The sequence below is a fragment of the Planococcus citri genome, chromosome 1, assembly GCF_950023065.1.
Source record: "Planococcus citri chromosome 1, ihPlaCitr1.1, whole genome shotgun sequence".
In the NCBI taxonomy this organism is placed as follows: Eukaryota; Metazoa; Arthropoda; class Insecta; order Hemiptera; family Pseudococcidae; genus Planococcus; species Planococcus citri.
The window spans coordinates 59,736,971-59,756,471 of NC_088677.1; the positions used below are offsets into that span (position 1 = coordinate 59,736,971).

A 19,501-nucleotide genomic window follows, 5' to 3' on the forward strand; every position below is an offset into this window, starting at 1 on the left:
CAAATAGCTTTTTTTTATGGTAACCTTTAGATATCATAAAAGATGCCTTAATCTAAACTCGCACTACAGCTATATATATGTATATCTCTTACGTACACCTTGGATTGTAGCGTGTGCTTAAACCATATATACTCACTACACAAACAAATTATATGTATAAGTAGGTATGCTACGAGATAGGCGTATGTGTTTAAAGGAAAAGGTGAAGGTAATAACGAAAACAACCAACAAAATCGTCTCTCAGATCAGTATTATTGAATAAAATTGCCTGAAAATTAAAAAGAAAAAAAATATGTACAGAATGAAAAAAAAACATAAGAAACGAGAAGACACATTGTCTTGAATTTCATTACGTAATAATACTCAGTACGTCGACGACAAAATTGTCGTTTAAAAATGAACGTGCTTTTTTTCGCAAGTGTCTCGCTGAATATACACAGAACAAGCGAGGTACTTAATTTTAATCATTTTAATGAAATTCGTACACGAGATTGCGTGTTTTTCTTTTTTTCGTATTTTTTTTCCAGATGCGAAAACGAGAGTACTGGATGGTGAATAATAAAAAGAGAAGTTCGAGATGAATTGATGTAATTACACGAGGTAGATGAGGAAGAGCACTGCCATGTTTATTTATAGTTCAGTAGATCACAAAAGGAGCAACTATACGGTGATAGGAAGAAATGAGACGTACATACAATTTTGCAAAATTCTGCCAACGTTTGACGGTGCAAAGTACTCGTAGGAAGACAGTGTTTCTAACAACAAAAACATATTTAATAAATTAGTTGGTAAACGAAAATTGCAATCATAAAGTCAATCGTATTTTCGTTTCCATTCTGAATTCAGCATTACTTGGCGAAGTTTTATTTTTCAAATAAATATGTAATTCTTGCATACGGAGGATTCGTCCAATATGGAAACATTGGCGGAGGAGTTGCTTCAAGTCGCCGACAAATATCATATTCCATAATTGAAAATTAATTCCACGTAAGTTCGTTTATTCATATCAAGGTATGTATAAAGTTTTCACCGGACCAATTGTACCTGCACATATTGTCGAAAACGAAGTAACAGAAGTCAACATTACGAAATGGAAACCACACGAGCCATGTTTCTCATAGTAGTCGGTAGGTAAGACTAAGCGGTTGCCTACAGCGACAACATTAAGGGCAGTAGAATTGTGAAAATTCTAATTGTCAATGTCGTGAGCCTACTGACAGAATTTTTTTTTGGACTGGATAAAAAAATCGGAGGAGCAAATAAAAATACATGCCCGAGCAAAATTTGAACTGTTTTATTTTATTTTTCGATTTTTGACGAAGTTTTAAAAATTCAAAATATGTAATTTGTTTCTTTGAAAAAAAAATCAGAATTTAATAAAATTGAGGTAGGAAGCAAAAACTTGTCCATGTTTTGTTTCCGATCTCCCACATTGATTAGTGAGGGGCTTTGAGTATTTTTTGGTTTCCGTTTTGAGAAAAATTCACACAAAAAGAGCGCAGGAAAATTGAAGATGTCAAAAATCATACTTGGATAAAAACAAAACAGATATCAGCTTTCTACCTAAACTTTATCGATTTTTTTTTGAATGTAGATAATAAATGTAGGCACATACAACAGTACAAGTGCCTATGTAAGTTTTCTTTTTCAAAATTTAACGGCCGGATAGTTTTACAATGACTATGAATTATGATGGATTGCGAAAAAAAAGTCGCACGATTTTTACCAAATTTAGTTGAAAGTCATTCAGAAAAAATATTTGCTCCGGAGGTTTATCTGACGGGAAAATACGAGCTTTCAAAGAAGGAGCATTTTTGAATAAACAAAATCGTAGCATTTTCGCTCTAGCTCCTACTCAATCTGTTTGGAAAAATTGACCTTTTTTTTGATTCTGCGTAATCAAAATTCAAAACCACTAGTAGGGTTCTACTGAGCAATTGAAAACTCTCAAATTGCTTCATTTTTGGGCAAATTCGTGTTCTGAAAATATTCTCTTTTCAATATTTCGCATCAACTACGCCAAACCATATCGAAAGATATCATTTCTGAAACCGAGGAATTATTTTCGAATACAGAAGTGGAAAGTTTTTGGTCATTATTGCCAATTTAAAAAAAATCGAGAAAAAATTATGTAAAATTTACTGAATTTTTTTAAATTTTCGGATGATTAGTGGGAAACAAATTTCTAGAAAATAACTGTATGTTCACATATCTACATGGGTTTTTGTTCGTTTTTTCTTTCATTTTGTACAGAAATAAGATGATTTTTCTTTGCACTTTCTAAAAATTGAAAAAAAAATCATTCTAGTTTGGCACAAAACACAAAAACAGTGATCCATAAAACCACATGTTGTAAGTATATCCTACTTAATGCATTCACACCTACCAACCATTCATTCGGATAGCCATTAATTTAAAAATTCTTATTTTAGTGCAAAGGTAGAGAAAATCTGCCAACGCGGAGGCGTGGGAGACTTCAAATAAATTCATGCCGCAGAGATACAACGATCACACTGACTGAAGAAACTGAACCCCCAAAATGCAGCGCCATCGGTGAAAGATGCAAAGAAGTTCCTCTCCCATAAAGGAATAAATAACAAAAATTCGATCTCAGTGGTCATCGGCCGACTTTTTAAAAACATTTTCTCTGTGAGCCACTTTCTGGTTACTTCTTACAGCTTTTTTTGGGCACTAAAGTTACCTTTGTTTACTTGAAAAAATTTTTTCAGGATAATCTGAAAGCCATTAGCAGATTTCCCAAGTGCTTTTGAAAAAAAAGAAACTTCGGATTGCGGCCGGTCAACTACCACCACTACTACTAATGTACTACCTTTTCAGGGGCAAAAGAGTACTACATCACTGTCATCACGTTCCAGGATCGTCATTTTCTGCAGTCTCGCATTCCAGCACTGGATTTAATCCGGCAGCCAGCTCCACCTTCCTCGCACCCAACCAGAGCGAAGGTGGCAGCAAAAAGTTTGAATTTAGGCTATCCCATGGGGCTATAATATGGCCAAAGACTACATCCGAAAGCACGGCCACTAAAAATTTTTTACGATCGAAAATATTTCGAAAAAACCACAGGTCGTATAGTTCTCAAATTAACAGATTCGCGTTTTTTTGGAACAAACAGTCGTTAATTTCGATCATTTTCTTATGTTCAATTTTAGCAGTAAGAAGTCTTCATTTGCTTTCCACATTGAAACAACTTGTAACTTACAATAATTTTTATAACACAAGAGACAAATTCTCGCAGAATGTCATCTGCTGTTCTCTCGAGCCATTTTTCAAATGGTTCATTCAACCTTTGAAGGCCCAGATGAATCCTGAAATGCGATGTAAAAATGCTTTCGATTTCTTGAATTAGATCAACACAAGTATCACTTTGATTCACAGTTCGCTCCCCAGCCCCTTAAAACCATTTCGGAAATGATACTTATTTATTTGATTATCCTCCAAATCCGACAAGCCAAAAAATCTAATTGGGCTAATTTTGCAACAGTTTGATATGATTTCATTAGAAGTAATGAGTGAGTGAAAGCATACTTCGGATGAACACCACATCCTTATACAGTTGCAAAATCAACCCTATTTGATTTTTTGCCTGGTTAGATTTGGAGAGTAATCAAATAAATCCGTCCATCATTTCCGAAATGGCTTCAAGGGGCTAGGGAGTGAACATTGAATCAAAGTGATACTTGTGTTAATCTAATCCAAGAAATCTAAAGCATTTTTACATCGCATTTCAGGATTCACCCAGGCCTTTTAAAAGGGTCCCTCACGCAACAAATAATAAAAATTGAAGCATTCGAAAATTCCAAAAAAAATTTCACCAAACCCTTTTTTCCAATTTTCAAAATTAATTTAAGTCTTTCATTCTCGCAAGACACCATCTTTCATCAAAACATAGGTGTATTTCGAGACTTCAAAAGAGAAGAAAACGCAATCTTAAGTACATCGGACACATTTTGAGATTTATTAGATTCTTTTCGCGTTCTTCTTTTTTCCTATACATAGGAAGATTTATTTCAACTAAAGTGATACGTGTAACAGGAAATTGTTTTTAATGTAATTTCGTCTGGTATTCTCGTATACTTCCACTTTACACCGATATTTTTCCATTCTTCGCGGTGCTGTGTTGTTTGGGCGCGTCTGGCGTTCACTATTTCCACTTCGCGTCGCGTCGACTTGTATACTATAGATACATAAGCCAAGCCAAGCCAACACTGGTGGAATGAAGGAAAAGGATAGAGAATATGTCAAACGAAGCGAAAATTATTATGCATTAAACGAATCCACAAGTTTTCGTTCAACATTAGGTACTTTAATATCCAATGCAGCGTAGTGTAAAAGACAGAAGATGTAAGAAAGAAAGAGTAAGCCAACGGGGTAAGATCGAGAAAAATGGAACGAGAAGGGTGAAGCAGTCAATACTTTGCTCTTCGTCTATAGCTACGTACTGAAAGATGATGCAGAGAACACGCCTAAGATTACGACGACACGCTTCATTTCCCGCCAATTCTTTTCTCGTTATCTGCTTGTTCATTTCTCACGATATATTTCATTTTTCGATTGGTAAAAGATTGTTACGCCTAAATGGCGTGTAGCATCTTGGACAAGCCACAACAACCGCCGATGTCCAGCAATTAAGGTAGCCACTTGGAGTCCCAAGGTTGTACCTGTGTATACCTATACACCTTGTGTTGATATCTGTAATTCATTTGCGCGCACAGCACCTCCACCGCTACCGCCACACCGGTAGGAATGATTTAGTGATGGTTTTCATGTGTCAGGTACAAGTCAAGTACTCGAAGCAAGAAGTGTATTGGTAAATTAGCGGAGACACAGGCCACCAATCCGATAAATACCGCAGAGTTTGGGTACTTTACGCGTCATCTATCGCGTCCTCTTCGTCGTTTCATTATCGAGCTGTACTTACGGATTGGATATCCAAACCCGTGGGTAATTATCTAGGTGACTCTTTCCAAGAACGTAAGACTCGTATACAGGAGGAGAAGACGAAGAGGTTGGTATTTGAACCGTTGGTTTGCGGTCTCATGTTACACGATACGTGATGCGGTCTGAGGTAATAATTAGATTACCTCGCCGAAGATTCCCTCTTCCTTGTTTTTATCCTTTAGTCGATTATTTCTTTGTTTTTAATAAAGTACGTCGCGCGTTGTAATACGGTAAACAATAAACATAGATCATGACTCGGCAGATTCGTTTTCTTTACCAGAAAAATACTTCTCTACAGGAAAATAAACAACATACCTATTCTGAGCAGTCACAGAGCTACAGGCGAGTCAGTCTTGCGAATAAAAATTCGAATTTCAAGAGGGATCTCGATTAAATTGGCGTTCTGTTATTTAAAAATTGAATTGAAACTACAATTTGCGACAGAAATCATAGAAATATTGAAAAGCATACGGATCATAATTTCAAAATCAAGATTTCAAATCATTGGTTCAAACTGATGTGGTGCAATATACGAGTACTTCTCGTTTTTTTAGGTGAATCCTCACATGCGCACTCTGTATGATAGAATTTTTCACATGTACGAAGACGACATAATGCAATTCCAAAATCAGAATCGTGAAAATGATGAAGCCAACCAAGAACACCGTTCCCCTCTGCAACGTCGAAACAACAACGTCAACAACAATAATAATAATAATAAATAGGTGAGCAATGATTTTTGAGCACTTTAGCAGAAAACGGGTACGTTGTAGAGTGGGTACTTTTTGACTTCTATTTAGAAACTTGGAGGGTGATTCGAATACCTACTTACCTTCCACTTTTAAAACAAACTAATCAACAAAATTTTTTCAATAAAATTCAAACACTGTGGAAAGAATGATCAATTTGTTCATCTGGCGACTGAAGATCGTCTAGTAAGCAATATTTTAATTTTTCAACAAGATAGCACTATTTTAATAGAGCAATAGTACGAGATTCGCATAATGTACCACAATCGTATCATCTTCGATCAACACTTGATCTAACCAAAATATCCAATTCAATTCGATATTTTTTCCAAATTGTCACAGTCACCAGTCAATTAATATAACTAGGTATCAATTTCCACATTTGGACATCCTTCCTATAAAATACTCTACCGGCTCATCTATCATTTTCAGACAACTTTGAACGCGTATAACACAAAAACCAGATTTTAAAACCGTAAAAGTGATTATGTATTCGAAAAATAGATTTAAAAAAAGCTACAATTTGACTGTACTTTGCTGCAACATGACTGCAACACTATGGCATAAGTACTTATAAGCCTAAGGCGTAGTGTATTGGTTTAATAATATTACGAAACCTACAAAAAAAAAGAAAAAAGGAAGGGGTTGAACAAAACAGGAAAGGCAAATGAAATAGGATTCATGTAGGGCCAAAAGTCAAAAAAAATTGACCAAAAATTTTTTTTAAATTTTAATTAGCGCATACATTTTTTTTACTACAGTAATAATTCTGTGCTTCGAGATCACCAAATTATTGTTTTTGTAAAAAAAATTTATGCACATGAAAAAATTTCAAAAAAAATTTCTACTGCCCACTTTTTTTGGTTTTTGGAATACATGGGTCTTCTGTTGTTTTATGTGCCTTTCCTGTTTTGTTAATCCCCTTGACCAGAAAGTTACAGCAAAGTACAGTCAAACTGCAGCTTTTTTCATCTACTTTCCAAATTTATAATTACTTTTACGTTTTTAAAATTTTGTTTTTGTACAGGGTGTTCCAGAATAACCTTTCACATTTGTTTTTCTTATTACTCTGAGAGAAAAATGTTTACAAAAATTCTTTTACAACCAAAATGAAGTAGAAACATGCCGTTTTTAGACCATATATTTGAGTTTCCATTAAAAATAAAGTTTTAAAAATTTTTCCATCGAGATATTTTCCATCATTTTTGACACATTCAACCAAACATTTTTTCGAATTATTGAACACTTCTCTTCCAATCAGTCTCAACTCACGATTAATATCACCTAGAAGATGTTTTAGAGTTCTAGATTCATCCTGATACACTTTTAACTTGAGGTAACTCCATAAAAAAAATCATAGGCGGAAAAATCAGGGGATCGAGGTAGCCATTAAATTTCTGTGTTCAACGAAATTATTCAATGACCGAAGTGCTCATGCGCTAAACATATTGTGTTGGTCTCTGAATGATAGGTAGCTCCAACATGTTGTAACCAAGTAAGTAACTATACATACACTATATAATCGTCTGCCTTTCAGTTCAGGAACAAGAAACTCGTTCAACATTTTGCCTTACCCCTCACCGTTACTGTTTCATTAAACACACATGGTCCCACTACACCAAACTTAGCCACGCCCAACCAAACAGTCAACTTGGCGGAGTGTAGAGGTTTCTCGAGTATTATCAACTGATTCTCTGTACACTTGAAGCGCACATTCTGTATATTCACTTCACTGTTTAGTTAAAAATGAGCTTTGTTACTGATGAGTAAAGTAAAGGGGTCCGGGAGTCTTTATTTTTAAAAAAGGACCTCACAGTAAAAGTACACTGTGCAGCCATCTACTTCTCCAGGGCAAAAAATAACTATTGAAACATAATTCGGCATGCTTTGGCTACCTAGAACCGCCTTTACCATTCCCCTAGCTCCTCTTGAACACAGATCAGTGGTTACCAAAATGTGAAAGGTTATTCTGGAACACCCTGTATTACATACGTTCAAAGTAGGGTCAGTATTTAAGCCTAGACTATTGAAAGTAGGTACTTGACAAACTTCAAATCAAATTGAAAGTTTTGTTTTAGGTGTTATGTGTTGTGTGAATTTAATGTGAATTAATTAATGAAGGAAGACATGGATCCTCAAGTGCAAAATTGCCTAAACGTTTTAAACCATGATTTGAACTTTGTATAGGAGTGTTACACAATCCAGTTGATCACGGTAGTATTGGACATTTGACACAAGTTTTCAACATTTTATGTATTGCAAGCGATGAGGTGATTAAACTGCAGTATCCCATCATTGCCATCAAATGATTCACCTTAAATGGATTCGTGCTATCGGCAGTTTTAAAGATGATTTTGCAAAACTCCCCAGATTTTGAAATTAAATCCATTTACCGTTCAACAATCAAGCGCAAGCTTTATTCGCTGAAAGTGAACAGTTTACCTCCATTCCCTCACCTATAATTTTGAAACCAAAAAACTCACAGATCTTTTCATATTGTGATTTTAGTTCAGTACCGAACTCTTCTGGTAAATCCCAAACACCGCCTACCCATGAACATTGTCGCGGTATGTATCAATACGCCGAACTACTATACAAACAAAGTAAAAGAGAAGTGGATAGAATACACCGAAGAAATTTAAATGTAATGCAATCAAAGAATGAAATCCTGTTGCACGTCGACCTGCCAGGCAAGCAGAGATTTTCACCCAGTAAAACGCATAACTGCCATTTTTGAGAAAATTGCGAAAAACTGAAAAATGAGGGGGTTTTGGCCCCCTAGCAAAAATGTGGACCACGTGGGGGAGCGACAACATCACTTTTTAAATCAAAGGAGATGTCCTCTACAATAACCAGCCATCAGATCGCGGGGAGCTCAAGGTGCATACGGCATGTAAGGTAGCGCCTGTACTACACGAAACGAAAACTTATACTAAAAACACCTCTTAACAAGTAAGCAATATTTTAATTTTTCAACTATGAAGCAGTAGGTATTTTAATACAGCGTACGAGATTCGCATAATGTACCATAATATCTTCGATCAACACTTGATCTAACCGAAATATCAAAAATTTGATATTTTTTCGAAATTGTCACACTCACCAGTAAGTAACTATTAATTTGCACATTTGGACATTCTTCCTACAAATACCCTACCGGCTCACCTCTCATTTTGAGAGCTGAACAGTGTACATCGACCACTATTTGAAAATATTGTACACACGAAACAACAATGTTGGGGCCATTTAATGGAAACATGTCATTTTTTCAAACTCCTTTCATCACTGATACAGTGGCAAACGCCCCTTCGACGTCAATGGCTTTTGTTCAACTAGATATACGTATGAAGAACGAGTAAAAAATAACGAGGAATTTTTTTCCATCGCCTCGTCTAAATATGAAAGGTATCTACACGAGAGAGAATAAGTCACTCTATCGGGCTATTGAATTGGTTTCCATTAGAGTATTATTTACTCAGACAGGTGTTTCATTACGAGGATGATGTGGATTATTGTTATTACCATATGCTTCTGTATAGGCAGCGCATCACACCTACCTACACTCTTGTCCTTCCCTCCATGGTGATACAATACCGGAATATTATAACGTGATTATCGAAACGAGCAACAACGAGTATGGGTTTTTTTACTCTTTCTGTTTCATTTTCCATTTTTATTTTACCACGTAGAGATGAACCATCAGCGAAATGGTACGAGAGGGGAATCGATTTTTCTCATTTTTTGTTCTTTTCAACAACACGACAGTCTGATGCGTTTTTTCCTCGTGGAGAGGCAAATCAAGAATGAAATTATATCCAACTGATACAAATTTATAGCTTAGTATTAATTTAGAATTTCCCTTGCAGACAGCAGCGCATGTAAGGGAGAAGGAAGCTGCAGAGCGTTGGATCTAATGTTTTTTCTAGGCAGAGGAAAAAAAATACTTAGTGAAATCCGGTCTAAAATACTTCCTCAACTACGAATGCCCAAAAATCGTTATTTCGCTGAAATTTTCTTCAGATGATTCGAAATAATCGCATTTGCAATGAAAATGAGAAAATTCTCAAATTCATCTACAAATTCCAAAACAAAAACTAGGGAAGCTCAAGTCATGAAGTGTCTCCGTGGGATTTGGATGGAAAGTAGTCTCAGTGGTATGAATTTACAAACTTTGAAAAACTGCTACCCCGATGCTTAGGTTTTTCCCACGGAGTTGTCGTGAGAAAATTTTGATCCACGCGACTGGCCAATGAGCAAGTTTTATTTTCCTTTTCAACTAGGTAAATTTTTCATGATACATTTTTCGAAGATTATTCAAATTCTTCATTTTCGATAAAAATTTGAATGATACTTGAAAGACGTAATAAGAAAAATTTACTTGGATGGGAAAATGCAAAGTCTCTTGTGCAAGCACCACGCGAGTTGGAATTTTTACACAACAACACCGTGGAAAAACCCGAGGGTTGGGGTGGCGAATCTTAAAAATTTTGAAATTCAAAATAGTACTTAATGCTCTTAAACCTTTTCATTCGGCTCATCGGAGAGTACATAGTTGACCAAAAGCATTTTAAAATTGATTTGTTGAAAATAGATAAAATGGGGTGCCTCATGCATCGAAGTAAAATAAATTTAACAAAAAATAAATTTCCAGAAATTTATCATCTCTAGAATTGAAAGTGAATCATCGCATGCTGATGCACCCCACGAAAATGTAACTTTATGTACCTTAGATTCGACAACATCGTTTGTCAGATACACTGTAGTTTAGCTACAGACAGGCATAGCCAATATCCAACACGTGTCCCACTGAAACAAATCCTTTTACGAGAAAAAAAAATAGCAATTTTCCCACGAAGTAAATTTAAAATTTTAATTAATATTTCACCGATCGAACAACCAGTATAGAGCAGTATATTGGACAAATCGTAGGCTGTTTTAAAAAACACCTACCGAGCGACGTCGACATCGCCACCGTCTATCCTACCTATTCGTTAAACGCAACGAACAAACACAACTGACGTCGTTCGTCGCATATAAAATGGCAATCATACGTTAAAAATTCATCAATATACTTCAAACTTTTGTGTCCACCTGTATTAAAACGAAAATAAAGCGCACGTTTGCCAATATAGAGATAGGTAGGTACTGGTACGTGCATGAAAACCATATAAGATCGTGCTGCTCAGGTACCTACTACTTTTTCGTGCAAAATAAAATGAAATATGTACTTACGACCTTATGGACATGTGGTCCACGCGTACGTACTCAAATTTATCAAATATGACGAAACGTTTAATCTGCTACGATGACATGAGCACGTGAAGAGAGTTTCTTGGTGATAAGAGGAGAAATGGAAATATTTTTCAAAGAACCAAAATCAAGAGTAGGATTTGTATCACCTGAAGGGTTGAAGAAGTTTATATGTATTATTAAGATTGATAACTTGATAAGTATGACAAGACAACTGTCGCGCTCTAGGAAATGGTAGTCAAAAACACCGGAACTAACGAAAGGTCCCGTTGTTATCAGCAATTTTCAACAATTTTCCTTCAATTTTCACAACATTACATTCCAATGTTTATACTGGGACCTTTCATCAGCCAATCATAAACAAGGCGACACTAGCGCGGCGCACCTCTGTCAAGTTCCTATGTATGTAAAACAAAATGCACTGTATTCTAACAAGTCATTAGCTATTCGCTGATTGCAAGAGGGGTTTTGCTAATTGCATTCGCTTTTTCCATTGGTGCTGTCGAACTGATTGCGTCTATCTTTGAGGGTAATAAACAAGAGTTACGTCATCAGCAGAAGCCTTTTTGAATCAAGTAAAAAATTTTGAGAAATTGAGGTAGGTACATAGAAAGCTGGAACTTGGTTTACAGACCATATCAACAACCCAAATCGATGGGCGATGATTTTCAACCAATTCATTGTTTCTTGCAGATTTTTAGATTTTACTACATATTTTGGAAAAATGGCTTTAAAAAAGGATGAAATAAAATTCAGCCACTATAGACACAGATTAACGCCTTTTGAATCATTTCAATCGATTCAAGGACTTTTTAAAATCTGTTTCTGTCTGTTTAAATCAGAGGGATCAGTGACCATAAAATTAGCAGAGATCATACACCGAATTGCACCAACGATAGAAAATCCACATCCTACACTCAAAGAGACGCTAAATCCGAAATAGGTCTTAAATGTGAATAAATGGAACGCTTTTCTCACCACTGGCCTCTCAAAATACACAATCCTAGGATACATACATTTAGACAAAACACACACTCGAATAACAGCAACGCGTACCACACTACACACGCTTGCAAAAGTAGGTACATAATCGAATGTACGCGTATGCAATAAAGGTTTGAAAAAATGCCAGTAAATGCGTATTATAGTAAAGCTGTTGGCAATATTTTAGCTCGCGTTTCAGTTTCCGATAAGTGGTGGAAGCCGTTAAGAGAGATATAATGAACCGAATTGATACAGTCATTCATTACGAGCCACAAACAGACTACATTTCCCAGTTCCCACCCACGGCAACTCTCTTCGTAACAATTCAGCTCAAGAGGTCGGGGGTATCGGTGTGAATAAAAATGAGCGTAAGTTCGAGAGCAGCAACCCTTTCTCCTAAGAGACCGACAAAATGTAGCCAAAAAAATTACGACAGAGGCGATTAGAGGCGGACACCGGTCAAGAGAAATCGTCGTCGCGTCTCTCGCTCTCTCTCTCGAAACAACCGAGCTGGGCTTATCGAAATTTCAGATTTGAAAAAATTTTTTCCTCGATGCCCCATTGTCAACGGCTCTCGACGAACTCGTAAATTAAACGTCGTCTCCTCGCGTAACTTTCACATTGAACTTGGCTGCGGCACAGATGGCCACGTTTATCGTAAATAATACGCGACACCGTGTAACAAAGTGTAAAAAAATAAGGCTTTCCACAGAGCCTTCTTGTACAGAACATTTGGCCGCCGCCGCGCGTGATAAATGACGTCAGCGGGATGTCGCTGATAACGCATCAAACGCACGTACCACCGAGTTTGATCGCTTTTTGGCCGAATTGGCCTTCACGATTCTGAATGAGGTTTTCATTCTACCTAATACATATGATACTTGAAAGGTGTAATTTTCAATTACATTTTCCAATCTTTTTACTGCTCTCGTAAAATGACAAAATCAGTCGGCTCTGAATCATCTAGTTTCCTATCTCTAGACTGCGTTTTTGCTTCGATTGAGCGAAAATTTAAGAATCTACCATCCTTGAACTAGAGGCGTAAATCTATATTATCAACCAATTTGCAACAGTTCTAAGAGTTGAAAGTGAAGTTCCAGTTCTTGATGTAAAGAAGAGAATGAACAAAGTTATGAAACTACCCAACAAGGCTCATTTTGTTGATGAATAATTGGTGTTAAGGGAGTTGTATTTTGGGTATGTTATATCAGGGTCTTCGCAGAAATGTTCGTATTTTGGATGTCATTTTGTGGTATGTAAAATTCTGATTTGTCTGAGCAATTTCATAAATTTGTTGATTTCAAGAAGACATTCCTGATTTGAAACAGGAAAAAGTCGTTGAGCATGCGCTCATTGAAAGGCATTTTGAAAGTTGCTATTCTATCGATAGTGAAACAGGTAAGTTTGTACGTAATCAGGTTGCCATTAAAAGAAAGTGTGAAGATTTTGAGAGGTTCTTTTGGTAAGGTGTTTGCAATTCTGAAGAAGTCTGAACGAAAATGTTCGGAGGTGAATCAGAAGGCGTATGAGAATATTTTCAACGAATATTTGACGTTGAAGCACATGACCGAGTTGAGTGAATAATTTGGATTTTGAAAAGGCTTATTATATACATGCCACATCATATTGTTTCGAAGGGTGTATTTAATGCCTCGTTTATAGACGATTCTGGTACTTCTTTGAACTCACATTTTCTCCAATGACCAAGTATTCAACCTAACTTGACTGTAAATACAATATAAATTATCATTCATGATTTTTTTGCGGTAAGGAGGGGGGATGATTCCTGTACTGTCTCACCAAAATATCAAGTTATCAAACTTTAATCAGCCGAAATATTATTCTAGATTGAGGTTTTTCTCACGGCAACGCTGCGGGAAAATTTCGCCCCCCCCCCGAACAAGGAGCATATTTTATTTTCCCTTTCGAATACATTTTTCACATCATGTTTTTCAAATATTATTCAAATTATTTATTTTCCATGATAATTGGAATAATATTCGAAAAATATAGGTAATATGTCCATTGCCCTTCGTTCGAGCCCGGGGTGTCGAAAATCACGAAACGTCAGTTTCAGAATTTTCGACTCCGTGAAATTCACAGAATCACAGAGCACGATTCAGTCGTTCGCTGTTCGAGTCGATCATTCTTTTTGACGAGAATGACGTCAGACAAAGATTCAAAAATATACAAAAGAATCCACAATTGAGTAAGTAAATTAATTTATATTTCATTCAGTCATGTTGAATTATAAAAGTCGATTTTGGTGCGTTCGTCTAGAATGGACCATTGCAATGGATCAAAATTGATTTTGGATGAAAAACCCCAAAGAAAACACGTAATGCCTCGTCAGTATCATGGTTTGTATTTTCAAGTGCCCTTCTTTTAATTTCAGTGCCAAAAAGAACATGGATATTGGCATTTCTCGACTGACATCGAACTCATAATAAATTACCATGAAGATCGAGAACATGTAAAAATTTTATTGTCAATTCGTTTATTTTTGTGGATCGCATTAATTAGAAATATCTTTCCTGAGCAATACCCAATGCTCACGCGTATGCAACCAAATCATCGTCGACACCAAATTAACGGTTATTTATTTCAACTCAACCGCACAGGATATCGTAGAGCTTTAGCCCCCCCCCCCATCCCCCGTACTTTACATTGAATCGATCAACTGACAATTTGTTCTTATATTTAATCTTTAAACAAAGTCTACCGCGCCTTGAAATGCATTCGATCTAAGTCAATTCTTTTATTAATGATTTTACGGAAATTTTTTCAAAATATGTATTTCAAACCAATCAATGCAATGTGCCGAAAGTATACCAATAGGCAAAATTCAATCCAACATTTTTCCGTTCTGTTTTTATGTCGATGATCTCAGTAAAACGGTTAGATATTTTCAACTTTAATTTGAGAACTGAAGATAATCAAAATACAATCGCGACTATAACAAAATGAAAACAATGATTGCCAAGATGGCCAATAATGCGATATTCATTGCCAAGTGGCCAATAATGCGATATTCGCGACAGTCCTGGGCCGTCTCTGACTTTCGAAAATTGGAGATTGGATTTTGAAAAAGAGTTGTAGGGAGACCTAAAAAGACTATAGGAAAAATTTCAGGTCTCTAACTAAATGGTACCACCACTGCTCTACTGGGATTCCAAATTTCAAAATTTACATTTATGTACATTAAAAATCAAAACTTTTTCAACAAAAAAAAAATATACTTATATATATTTGGTGTTGATTGGTTATATTACGCAGGTATATCCAATTGGAAGTAAGAAAACAGTTTCAACATTTTTTCACTTTTTTAGGTTATTTTAGCCAAGTTTGAAATAGGTCCAAAATCGTATCATTTTTATAATTCATGCAAAACTCCTGGAAAGGTGAAAAAAAAATCAAAAATGGTTTTCATGCGTCTAAGTGGATACGATATGATAAATTATCATTCATCACCTATACTTTTTTTTTTATTTTTAATGTGAATTTTATAATTTGAAAACCCAGTAGAAAAGTGATGCTAAACGTTGAAGACCCAAAATATTTCCCACGCCCACGGTCCTTCGAGGTTCCGCTATCGAATCCTCCTTCAATTTTTCAACAAAAAAAAATTGATAACCAAAATATCAGCTGCCCAAATCAATTTTACGATTTATAGCAATTTTTTGGAATTTTATAATTGACCATTATCAGCGAATTATGTTTCTTAAAAAAATATAAGTACATTTAATTCGGTAATAATGATGCAAACTAGCCCTAAAATTACCATCAACTCCCCTGAACCGAATTTCATTTTTTCAATGCATTATCGAATGCCTCCTAGCGCGATTTTCGATGTCTCCTGAATTTTTAAAATTTCTTCGGAAGGCGTAGAAATTAATTTGGCCAGCTGAAAACAAGTTCATCTTAAAACAGAGCCGATTTCCAGGCGGACATGGCGAGAATGGCGAGATGTTTTTTTTTTTTTACCAGTCATAAATGCAAGTAAGGAATGAAAATTTTAAAAATGAAAACCAAAGTGGATAAGCCATTCAAAAATGTCACGAATTATCCCAAAATTCTCAATTTTCAGCTCACCTATGATTTCCACACAGTCTAGAGAAATTTCAAAATTCTGAAGTAATCGAAAATCTTGCTGAAGGTGCCACAAAACAACAGGAGATGCTGATACGTATTTTAGCATGTTCAAAATACATAGTGAATAGTGATATTAGTTTTAGAGCTAATTTCAATCATTTTCGCTTGAAAAATATTATTAAAAAAAGATTTGCCAAAAATTGTTAATTTTTATCTAATTCTCAAAAATTCGCCAAAAATCGAAAAATCAATTTAGCTAGTTGAAATTTTGATTATGAGACTTTTAGACCATGCTCTTTTCAAAAATGAAACGGACACCTCGACACTCTGAGGGGTTCTTAGGGAATAATTTGGGAAAATTCGGCTCTTCCGAAATGCTTCTCTGTCAACACCTCGTTTCAACTTGAAACCCCCGGTGAAAAAGAAATGCGACGTTGTCGTCGTCTTTTTTCGTGGTCCACGTAATCGTCGTATGTAATCTAAGTACGAGCACGAGACCGCATCATCTCCGCCGTAAATAATATTCCGTCTACGAAAAAATATGATCTGCGTTATGTTATTAAAACCGTGTTATTAGTCTAATGAAACGGGTGATTTATTTAATACTTAATTAAGGCGAGCCGAGTAAAGCGTGGCTGGCGCAGATGAGATGGGCGCAGTAGAGACGTTTGTTCGTCGTTGTGGCCCAATGACCAAGTCACGGTTACCTAGTCCGGGATTTTCACTTTTTATTTGACCGCGCTCCGGTATGCTATGTAAAACTTGTCATCCGACATCGGCCAATGGAAAACAGAAAAGGCGAGCGAGATGAATTGAGTATATACTGGACATGGAACTGGTACCTTGTACCCACCGATGATATAAATTAAATATCACCTACTAACGAATACAAGACTGGCACTAGGTAGAATGCAAATCGTATTAAAAAGCTAGCCCCCGCACTATACGACCGTTGTCCGTTTACAATTACAGGAAGCGTACACGGTAAAAAGCAAGGTGGCCGAGAAGTCGATGGTAATTAATTTTTTTTTGTCAATTGTTCAGAGAAAGAGATGATTTAGTGAAACGCCTTTTCCAGGTTCCAACTGTGCATGCGGTCATGTCGTTTGTTGTTGATGGTGTTGGTGTTTGGGCAGTAAATACTTCAAACGAACCGACAAATATTTAACCAACATCGCGTATACCTTGGAAAAGATGAACTATAGATGCCAGCAAACGTCAACCGAACATACGTAATATGAAGAGAGCGAGATAGACTACCTAGTTGTTTTTTTAATGGTTAAAACAATATTGACTATTGAGGTATTGTGGCTGGACATTAAAATATTTTTAATGTCATGTGATCGGAAAATCAGCAGTTTCCTAGACAGTTTTGGGGTTGGAAAATACGTCTTTAACGCATCTATCTAAACAAGTGCGGAAAGTAACCGTTTTCCGCACTTGTTTAAAAATTTCAGCATTTATCTCCTCTCATATGAAATTAAAATAATATACTATTCCAAACGAAGAGTACCGACAACTCGAACACGGACCCCTCCCACGCCATTCGATTTTCGACTGGAATCCTACCGGACCACTGGAAATTGAAATGGGTATAGGAGGTGCGAGTAATAGGTACCTACCTCGGGATTATTTTGGTCTAAAATAACTTCGATCGAAGTCGAACAATACGAGGCTAGTTTTCGCTACGAACTCCATAAACTTAGTGTTAATTTAGAACGTCTATGGGAGCTAGACTTGATAGGTATTAAAACTACCGAGTTCTCCAACGCAGACGATAAAATGCTAGAGAATTTTAACAAGACACCGAGATTAACGAGAATATGTAAGCATATCCCACCTAAATGTATGGCACAACATTTTTTTTTCAATTTCTCCCACCTAAAAAGTTCCATTCAAGCTGGAAAATATTTTCCAAACAACGCATCACAGGTAAATAAAGTGATGTCCAACAACACCACAAACCTGAATTTGAACCAAATCATTTATTCTGTTTCATAATGTTCATTTAAAAAAAATGAAAACATGCCATTTTGGAGACTCCGACCCCTCCTCTCCCCTTCTGATGACCCACCGGTATAAAATTCATATACGAGTATAGAATAATATCAACTCGGAATTCATCAAGTATTAGTACTATTTCGGATGAACAAATGTTTGATTTTTCTACTCATTTTGCGTCTAACTAAGATTTCATAGAACAATGCACTTATTGCTGAAAAAATCAAAGATTTAAAATTTTCCTCGACTTGAAAATACATAAATAATATACGTTGCGTTTTGAGTTGATGATAATATTCAAACATGAATTTTGTTTCGGAGCGTCACCAGAAAACAATGTCGGAGATTCCCAAAATTGCACGATTCCATTTTTAAAATGAAATTATAAAACACAGAAATAATAATTGACAAAGATGCAAATTCCGGTTGATGGTGAGGTTGGGTGTGTTTTAAGATACAGGACGAGAAAAAAATTTTCTACGCAGAAAACCGTTGCCTTTATGCAGAGAACGATCTGTGTTCCAACTACTCTAATAGGCTATCATCCTTGGAGGTGATTTCAACTCTCAGATGATTTGCAGATATTCTTCTGATGACAGAATCTCTGAGCATGAGGCGAAATTTTCCTCCTTTGAGTTGATTCTGCTCCAACATGAATCTCCTATCGGTTCTAGAATTAGACGTGTAGCGAATGGTGTTGGCGTTCAGGAATCGTCTCCTGACCTCTCTCTGGTTTCTGCTGCACTGCTGAGATAGGTTGATTCATGGGGGTCTGTCCTGACATAGCAGTATTTATGCCGACTGGATGCAGCAAAACTGTTGTAACAGATATTTGTTTTGAACTGATTGCAAGAGGGTTTTTGGCTGCTGTTTAATCATTTCCCAGTGACTTTCCCATTCTTCATTGAGGGTCGAGGAATAAAAATACCGACGTATCAGAGACGTACAAATTGCGTTAAATAAAGGACCTCGATTTCAACATAAGATATGCGTTCCGATCTGGTCTACTCACTTGCATCAGAGCTATGAGTAGCCTCGTTATGAAAATCGAATCATTATCGCGTCCTCCAACGTAGTGCATAACCATGAGGCTTCGACTGTCAGAAAGGCAAAATTGGAAATTATGTTTAGAATGTACCAGCGAATCACTGTCAAAATTTTCCATGAAATCACAAGAAATATCAGTAATCGACACAACCGTATACTAGAATTAGACTGTAGGGATGGTGTTGTCACTCAGGAGTCAAGATACGCGTTGTCGAAAGCGAAATGTACGCATTAGTGAAGATAATTAGCCTGGACAGCCTAGAAACAAGGAAATTGAATTCAATTTGCTACCTCATTGGCCATCCAAAGGTTTTGGGTAGCTGAATAGACGAATTGATTTTTTTTTCTATGAGGAGAAACGACGCGACTCATCAATAAAAAATTCAAAAATTGGTGACGGGGGGAGGAAGGTATGCTGG

General features: G+C 36.3%; 1 protein-coding gene and 1 long non-coding RNA gene across 3 annotated transcripts in view; one reads left to right on the forward strand and one right to left on the reverse strand.

The window, feature by feature from the left end:
- LOC135833142 (seipin-like) overlaps positions 1 to 19,501 on the reverse strand; it is a 213,346-nt gene that overhangs the window by 117,138 nt on the left and 76,707 nt on the right. The gene's annotated exons all lie outside the window — the stretch shown is intronic.
- On the forward strand, positions 1,136 to 5,218 carry LOC135842385 (uncharacterized). The gene is made up of 2 exons (XR_010558121.1): positions 1,136 to 2,649; positions 2,730 to 5,218. It is a non-coding gene; the product is annotated as an uncharacterized LOC135842385 (long non-coding RNA).